General features: G+C 37.1%; 1 long non-coding RNA gene across 1 annotated transcript; it reads left to right on the top strand.

The window, feature by feature from the left end:
• The first annotated feature begins 1,715 nt into the window (after nucleotides 1-1,715).
• Nucleotides 1,716-7,489, top strand: LOC149136906 (uncharacterized). Its single transcript, XR_016238479.1, has 2 exons — nucleotides 1,716-3,197; nucleotides 3,572-7,489. It is a non-coding gene; the product is annotated as an uncharacterized LOC149136906 (long non-coding RNA).
• The last annotated feature ends 917 nt before the right edge of the window (nucleotides 7,490-8,406 follow it).

Raw genomic sequence — 8,406 nt, 5'->3', positions numbered from 1 at the left:
GTGCATTGCAACCATCATTATTTCAGGTTTTATACAGCCATAGTTCAACTAGAACTGCGTAATGTAAAGTATCGTTCCTTTCCTTTACGGGAGTAAGATATGATTAAAGAAAAATTTTGTTGCTCTTTCTAGCTAGACGAATTACTAGGTAGAGGTTTTCTTGTTGATTCATTCGTTGTGAATGGAGTGGCATGGAGCTAAAGGACACATAGACTGGGAATTATCGAAATCATAACATCTCTTCTATATATGAGAATGCGAATAGTTTCCAACAAATTGTTGATTTTTATCGCCCTGTTGCTGTAACGTAATATAAGAGAAGTATTTCTGCTGATAGAAAGAATATTACTTCTTGCTCTCTTTGAGTAACTGCTTGTATATATATATATATATATATATATATATATATATATATATATATATATATATATATATATATATATATGTATATATATATAAATATACACACACACACGCACACACACACACACACACACACACACACACACACACATATATATATATATATATATATATATATATATACACACACACACACGCACATATATATATATATATATATACATATATACACATATATATATTATGTAATATTTTATGTAACCTATATTGTGTATGAAAATATATGAGTGGATATGTCATGTTTTCATTATAAATATGTGTGTGTATGGATATATACACATACATATGATCGAGTAGTATTCGTGGAAAACCATTTATTTTGAATCAGTAGTTTGGAGGTTTATCGAAGCCAATGAAATACATAATTTGTATTTTTTATTCTGAAGTGTTTGACATTTGAGATGGGGTAAAGTCCATGTAGTTAGTGGTGAATGTGCAGTCTTAAAAGTCTGGAAATTTTCTACTATTTTTATCTTTGCATCAAAGAGTGAACAGGCTCGCAAAATAATTACACAGAATTGTCTACGAAGAAATACTGGTTCACGAAGAAATAATGCAACCTTCTCAAATGCTTGCCGTTGAGAGTTTTTGTCAAGTTTTGTAATTTGCTTATTTCATAAGAACAGGTAAAAGGAACAAAGATGAAATAGTCGTAAACTGTGAACTTCTCTCTCGCTGTAGCGGAAGCGCAACCGACAGCAGACCGTATGAGAAGGGGTAACAGCATCAACCGTAATCCTATAGAGATGGAATCAATTGTTAATTCTTTATTGCTCACGAGGGACCAACATAGAGGAACAATACAAAGTCAATAGGTCGGAGATCGTATGATGAACAAAATGCGTAACATTAAAATTTATGATATGAATAAACGATATGAAATAACAAAAGGAAGTGGGGGACGGGTTCGACTCCACAAGCCCCGTTCCACCACTGAGCTCTTTGATTACCTTTATGTTCTCGCTCAAGTAGGCTCATTTACTCTCAGCATATTCGCAACTTTCTTTCATCTTTTTCCGTATGTATTAGGTGACAAGCGTCTCCTCTCCAGCCTTATTTTCCTTCTGAACTAGAAAACAAAAACGTTTACCAATCCCATACCGGAGATGAAGACGTGACTTCCACACAACCTCTTTCGCTATAGCTACTACGAAGAGAAGACAAACCTTGTCCTCCCTGTTCAGAGAAGGTGGTGGAACAGTCTTCATTATAGACTCGGAAGACAGTTGTACTCTTACTAAACGTGACAGCAGTTGTTCAACATAAACCCACATTTCCGAAACTTTCGGACATGCACAATCGCGTGCAGAACAGTTTTGCTGCTTTGCTTGCATCTTGGGCAAGTCGGCGAGCAAAAAGAGCCATACCTGGTGAGTTTATCTCGAACTGGTAAAGCTCCTCGGTAACATCTTCAAGCCAGAGACTTTTGGAAATTATCCATAGGCCCTGGCCCAAATGTCCTTTGAAACAGTCCAGCAAGCTATCATTGAAGCTCAGGATTTCCTCCAGAGTGTTATCACACTTGGCCACTGCCAACCATCTATAGAATGACGAGGTGGAACCTCCACCGCTGGCATTACCCATCCGGTCGAGAAGCGTGTGTGCCTGGTATAAAAAAAGACACCCTCCGTAGTTGGACTACTTTGATATTTGTTTAAAGAAGAGAGATTATGACTGTGATAAAATAATGAAAGCAATATTTACTAAGCAAGTGAACACTATTGTACAAAGAAATAATTAGACGCAATATATCATAAAAATTAATAGAATTGGGAATCAAATGTGAAAATATTATCAACCTTTTACTCTTATCATGAGAAGCATCCACATAAAGACAATATGGTAGTGAGTTATCCCCGTCCCCGGCGCTAGCTTGAAGGACAGTGTTTATATTCATAGACACCCTTCCTCTCTGAGCATTAGCTAGCTGATCAATATCGGACTTTACAATTACTTGTGAAACAGTAACCCATTTCCAAATGGCTGAAATAAATCAAGTCCCGAAAATTGTTACCATTTTCAACAAGAATATTGACTACATACAAAATTTCATTTTCCATTCTCTTGTGGTTGTCGTCTTGGTAATTTTATACGTTTTTGTTCTGCGTGAGTACAACACCCCCTGGCGAGAATAGACTGGACCACTACATATAAATAGTAGCGGTCTGAGTGAGGTAGTTCGTGCTAGTTCATTAAAAGATTGTTGTTACGGTCCGTGTGGTTACCCTCGTTTGTTTCGATTATATTGTTATTACGCTGTTGCAGTATATTCGTTTATCCACAAGGAGCATCGTTCGAAACTCACGTTGGTTATTTGACAATTTCTGCGTCATGGAAAGCCTATTAGCGGCAGTAGTACAGCTTCAAGAGAAGCAACAGGAACAACTATAGGAATTGCAAAAAGTAATACTACAACAACAATTAATTGAATTACAGTCGGTGAAGTCCGAATATCCAGTAAGCTCATTTACGACAGACAGCGCGGCTAACGTAATTTTTGAATTCACGTGTAATCCGGAGGAGGATATGACATTTCCTGGGTATTATAGAAGATACGAGAAAATTTTTAACACCGAGTGTAAGTCATGGTCGGAGAAGCAGACAGTAAGTCTTTTACTACGCAAAGTAGCTCCTGCCAAACATGAGGGTTACTGTAATTTTATTCTGTCCAAAAAGTTGAGTGAGATTGGTTTCCAAGAAACTGCTTTCAAAACTTTTTGTGATAGAAGTTCATTATTCATCACCAGAATGGAGTGTTGGAACTTAACAAAAATGTGGAGGATGATTTTATTATCTACGCCGGAGTAGTCAACCGTATGTCCGAAAATTTCAAACTCCATGATCTCACTCAGGATCTATTCAAATCACTTATCTTCATACAAGGACCTGAAGATAGAGAAATTCGGGCAAGGATTCTCTCGAAAATGGAGCAAGCGAATAAGGATTTATCTCTACGACCTTCGCAGAAGAATGTCAGACTATGACGAATCTTAAACATGGTGTGAAAAAAAATACAAGATAAAGACTCTGTAAAAATTCAAATGTTGTCGTCCCGGGAAGTACAATCAATAAAGTGTCAGGCCCCCAATCCGTGTTATGGTTATGGAGGCCTACTTTACAAAAAGATTGTCCGTTTAAAAACAAAAAGCGCTGTACTTGTCAGAAGCTGGGACACAAGAGTTCTCATTGTATAACAAGACAACAAGGCTCAAACATAAAAAATTCTAAGGTGTTTTCAGCGGAGAGTGATTGTGACGGAAAAACAAGAAAATTCGTGCACGTAAAAATAAATGTGAACACCAAATTACAATTAGACACAAGTAGTGACATCTCTATTATAAATGTGGATAATTGAAAAAAAAAAAAAAATTGGTAAACCGATATTACGTAAAACAGCGAAAATAGCGCATAGTGTAACATACGATAAGTTATATTTCATGGGCAAAACATTTGTCGACGAAACAACCGAAGAAAAAATTAAAAGAAATGTTACACAAGTGTTATCAGGGGATTTAAGTCTATGTAGGACGACGGAAGCCTATTTTCAAGTAAGTGAAAATGCTGTACCTGTATTTAAAGCAAACAAAAGTACCGTTCGCGGCAATTGAAACCGTAAAAGAAGAGTTGGTTAAATTCGAAAAAGAGAGGAGTCATCAAAAATGTGGATTACTCGAAGTGGGCGGCACCCACGGTATGTATTAAAAAAAAAAGATTAGGCTGTGTGCCAATTTCTCTACAAGATTGAACGACTGCTTAAAAACATACCACTGTTCACTCTCGACTGCGGAGGACACTTTTTCAAAGTTAAATGGTGGGAATTTTTTTCCAAATTAGATCTGTTTGAATCCTATTTACAGATAAAAGTAGATGAAAAATGCTTAAAGTATTTGAAAACAGATACCCACAGAGGATTGCACAGACACACACTATTACCTTTTGGATTAAAAGTGGCACCAGCAATATTCCAGCAAAGCATGGATACTATGTTATCTGATTGTGAATTTGCAATCCCGTACTTGGACGGTATTTTGATCAAGAGTAACTCTCCTGTACAGCATGTGGAACGCATAAAACCTGTTTCTGAGAAAATTAAAGTTTTCGAGTTCACTTTGAGTGAAGAAAAATGCGAATTCTTTCTACCCCAAATTAAGTACTTAGGGCAAATAATTGATAAAAATGGTAGACGTTCTGACCCGTCGAGGGCAGACGCAATAAGAAGTATGCTTGCATCAACAAATATACCAACTTTACAAGCATTTAGTTGGCAAACTATTATCAAAGCTATATTCCTAATATGCACAAGTTAAGAGCTCCATTGATCGACTTATTAAAAAAAAAGAAGTAAAGTGGAATCCGAGCATGGATTAGGTGCAGTTTTACTTGATAAATACGAAGACGGAAGTACAAAACTAGTGGTTCATGTTTCGTGCTCGCTAATAGCGGCAGAGAAAAGATATACTCAAATTGAAAAGGAGGCCCTAGCAATAATTTTTCAAGCAAAAAATGTCACAGGTTTCTGGATGGCAGAAGTTTTTATTGCAAACACACCATAGAATTTTGCAGTCGATTTAAGGGTCTACAAAAGGGTTACCAATTCATACTGTGAACTACCTGCAACGTCGGGGTGTAACATTACTGAATTGTAATTTCAAAATGCAATACATTCTATCGAAAATAAAATCGGTCATGCGGACTGCCTTTCGAGATTAATTTTAAAAAATATGGAACCACTAGAAGAGACTGTTATAGCCGCACTGCAGGCAGAAAGTGAAATTAAGTGTTATGACTAATGTTATCCAAGAACTACCAGTGACGGCACAGGATATAAGAATAAAAGCTGTGGCTGACGAGTATATTACGAAAATAAAAGAAGACTTAAAGAAAAAACGGAATGAAAATTCAGATGCCACTAGTTTTTCAATTTGCGACGATATTCTGGTGTATACACAAAGAGTGGTGGTTCCAACTACATTAGAAAGAGGTGTATTGCAACAATTACCCAGCGGGCATCCAGGAATGGCAAGGATGAATGTTCTGATGAGGAGTTATGTCTATTGGCCGTCTATGGGTCAAGATATCGAAAACTTGGTGAGAGCGTGCCGAGATTGTGCGCTCGCGGTCAAACCCCGTCGGTAAAATATCAATCGTGGCCAGAGACGGAGAACCCATGGTTTAGGTTATACATTAACTATGCCGGATCGGTAAACGGCACTTACTACCTAATCATAGTAGATAGCTGTACTAAGTGGCCGATGGTTTGCAGCTTCTATAGACCAACTTCTAAGACAACTATAAAGTTCTTATAAGAATTGTTCGCGCAATACGGTGTCCCTGGCACGTTAGTTTCAGACAATGGAACGCAGTTCGCTGGGTATGCATTCAAGAACTTCTGTAAAAGGCATGTGATAAAGCATATTTTCACTCCACCCTGCCATCAAGGTCAAACGGGCAGGTAGAAAGATTTGTGGTCACCTTTAAGAGAGCGTTAAGAAAAGCGAGGAATGTATTAACGATGAAGCACTGACAAATTTCTTAAGAATATACAGAGTAACCCCCAGTCCAAGTACAATTTCAAGGAAGTCTCCCGTAGAATTGATGTTAGCAAGAAGAATAAAATCCATTTTTGATAAGCTTTACCAGGGAAAAAAAAACGTAAAGAAATACAAAAGAGTCAACGAAATACATTGTGTTAGGTCATAAAGTGCATTTCAAAACCTATAGAAGCGGTAAAGAAGGCTGAGAAGATGGCCTTGTTACCAGAAAAATTAGAAGTATGATACATCCAATTAAAGGGTTACACGGTGAACATAAGAGACATATAAACCAGCTAAGGTTTGAAAAACCAACTAAGGTTTGAAATTGCTTGAAATACACATGCTGTACTTGTGATAAGTGCACAGGAAACCTGTCATACTTGTGAGGTCGTCCTTACAGCCTGTGATCCAAAAAACAGCGCATTGCATTAGGAGGTGAAACAAAACCAGAATGATTATAGTTACCTGATTTCCTTAAGTTTCTATTTTCTATTAACATCGTGAATTTCAACAATTATTCAATCATTCTCTTGCAGACGTACTCATATCTAGTGATGTGTGTACGATACTTAAAAAGGGAGTATTTATTGAACTGCACAATAAATCTGTTACCTGCTGTAATTCTCCCTTTAAAACCATTAACATTTTCGATAAGTTGAATACCTATTTATACTAAAATTTAGTTTCTTCGAAAATTTCTGTTTAGGCTTTTGTGCATTTTCCATTCTCTGTGCAGACAAATTTACGATTGAGGCTAGCAAAAGTTCTGTGAATCATAGAGTTCGACAAATTCTTAAAGCTTGTAATTTTCAATTGAATTTGAAATACTAACGAAACATACTAATCATTAGCTATATTTAGAAGAGACTACCTTACTACTCAGTATTATTGGATCGAAATGATCAAACATGCTTTCTGTAAATCAAACTATTTATACAAATATTTATACAAATCAAGGCAGTGCCCCAGCATGGCCGCAGTCTAATGACTGAAACAAGTTAGATATGAAAAATAAATATTAAACCAGGGTCCTATTAAATCCGCTTGTGGGACCCTGACTCGGGAGTCCCAAGTTTTTGAGTGCTGTGAAACCAGCTCTTAACCACTACTGTTCCTAGGTTTCCTCTGATCCAGGGTAGGAGCACATATCAAGGTCTCAGTTATGGGTTAATTAGCATCTTAGGGTTTGACTATCAATGCATTTGAAGACTGGATCAGGCGGACTCTACGGAAGAGACCTTCATAGCTCGACGGAGGGAAGGCGGCTGCAGGAACACATTGGGGAGTGCAGAAAACAAAATGAAGTAATACATTTGGGTCACCCACTGCATCTGTTTTCATTCCCAGTCCTCTTGATCTGATCTTGCGATATCATTAATAACGGGGACAGACGAGACAGTGTGGTTGACAGCGAGCAACTCTTGTACTCAAAATAACCGCCCAAGTCATCCTTAAGGATGACGAGATGGTTCTCATAACTCCGACGGACGAATATGGATGGGTTCCGGGTTCAGTTCCACTGCGTAGCACTTTGAGCATGTATCTTCTTTTGTAGCCTCGGACCGACCAAATCCATGTGGGTGGATTTGGTAGGTGAAAACTGAAACAAGCCCGTCGTATATATATCTTTATGTGTATATGTATGTGTGTGTGCGTGTGTTTGTGTCTGTTTGTCCCCTAGTACCGTTTGACAACCGGTATTGATATGTTAACGTGTCCGTAGCTTAGCGGTTCGGCAAAGATGCCGATAGAATAAGTACCAGGCTTAACAATAGATAAGTACTAAGGTCCATTCATTCCACAAAAAAATTCTTCATGGCGGCGCCCCAGCATGTCCGCACTCTAATGACCTGAAACAAGTAAAAGATAACTGTGTGTGTGTGTGTGTGTGTGTGTGTGTGTGAGTAAAAATAAATACAAAAAAGGGGGGGTTGTATGGTCGTGTATAAAGGAATATATTATTTTATTAAAAGAGTTCCAACTCTGTCTGTTTTTTATGTTTTATTTATTTTCTTGTAAAATTAATGTGGGGTATGGAATATATAATACAAAAATGGATGGTACAATGAAAAGAAGTATTGAATGTCTTATTGAATATATGATATATATATATATATATATATATATATAAAATGAAGGAGCGTTGTTCTAATAAATCACTGCATGATAAAGTTGCGTGTATGTTTTTTGTATACAACGATACAAACGGAATAAAAGGAGTGCTTAACCGACAATTCCGGGTTAGATATTTGAATAAATACTTTGAGTCAGATAAATGTTGCTAAAAGGTTTGCAAATGCAAAAAGCATATCTGCTCACTCAAATCCATTAATGCTTGTGTGGTGAGGCAGCTAAGATTTCTAAATGTGTCTGATGATTAGCAGATTTTGTTCGCTTTAAACTGGTTTGTTCTTTCTATAGGTTCGATAGATTTTTGAAGACGCCTGAT

Source organism: Octopus bimaculoides, chromosome 2 (genome assembly GCF_046866305.1).
Source record: "Octopus bimaculoides isolate indiv1 chromosome 2, ASM4686630v1, whole genome shotgun sequence".
Taxonomy (NCBI): Eukaryota; Metazoa; Mollusca; class Cephalopoda; order Octopoda; family Octopodidae; genus Octopus; species Octopus bimaculoides.
Note: the sequence above shows the minus strand (reverse complement) of the source record. Positions and strands in the feature narration are given on the sequence as shown.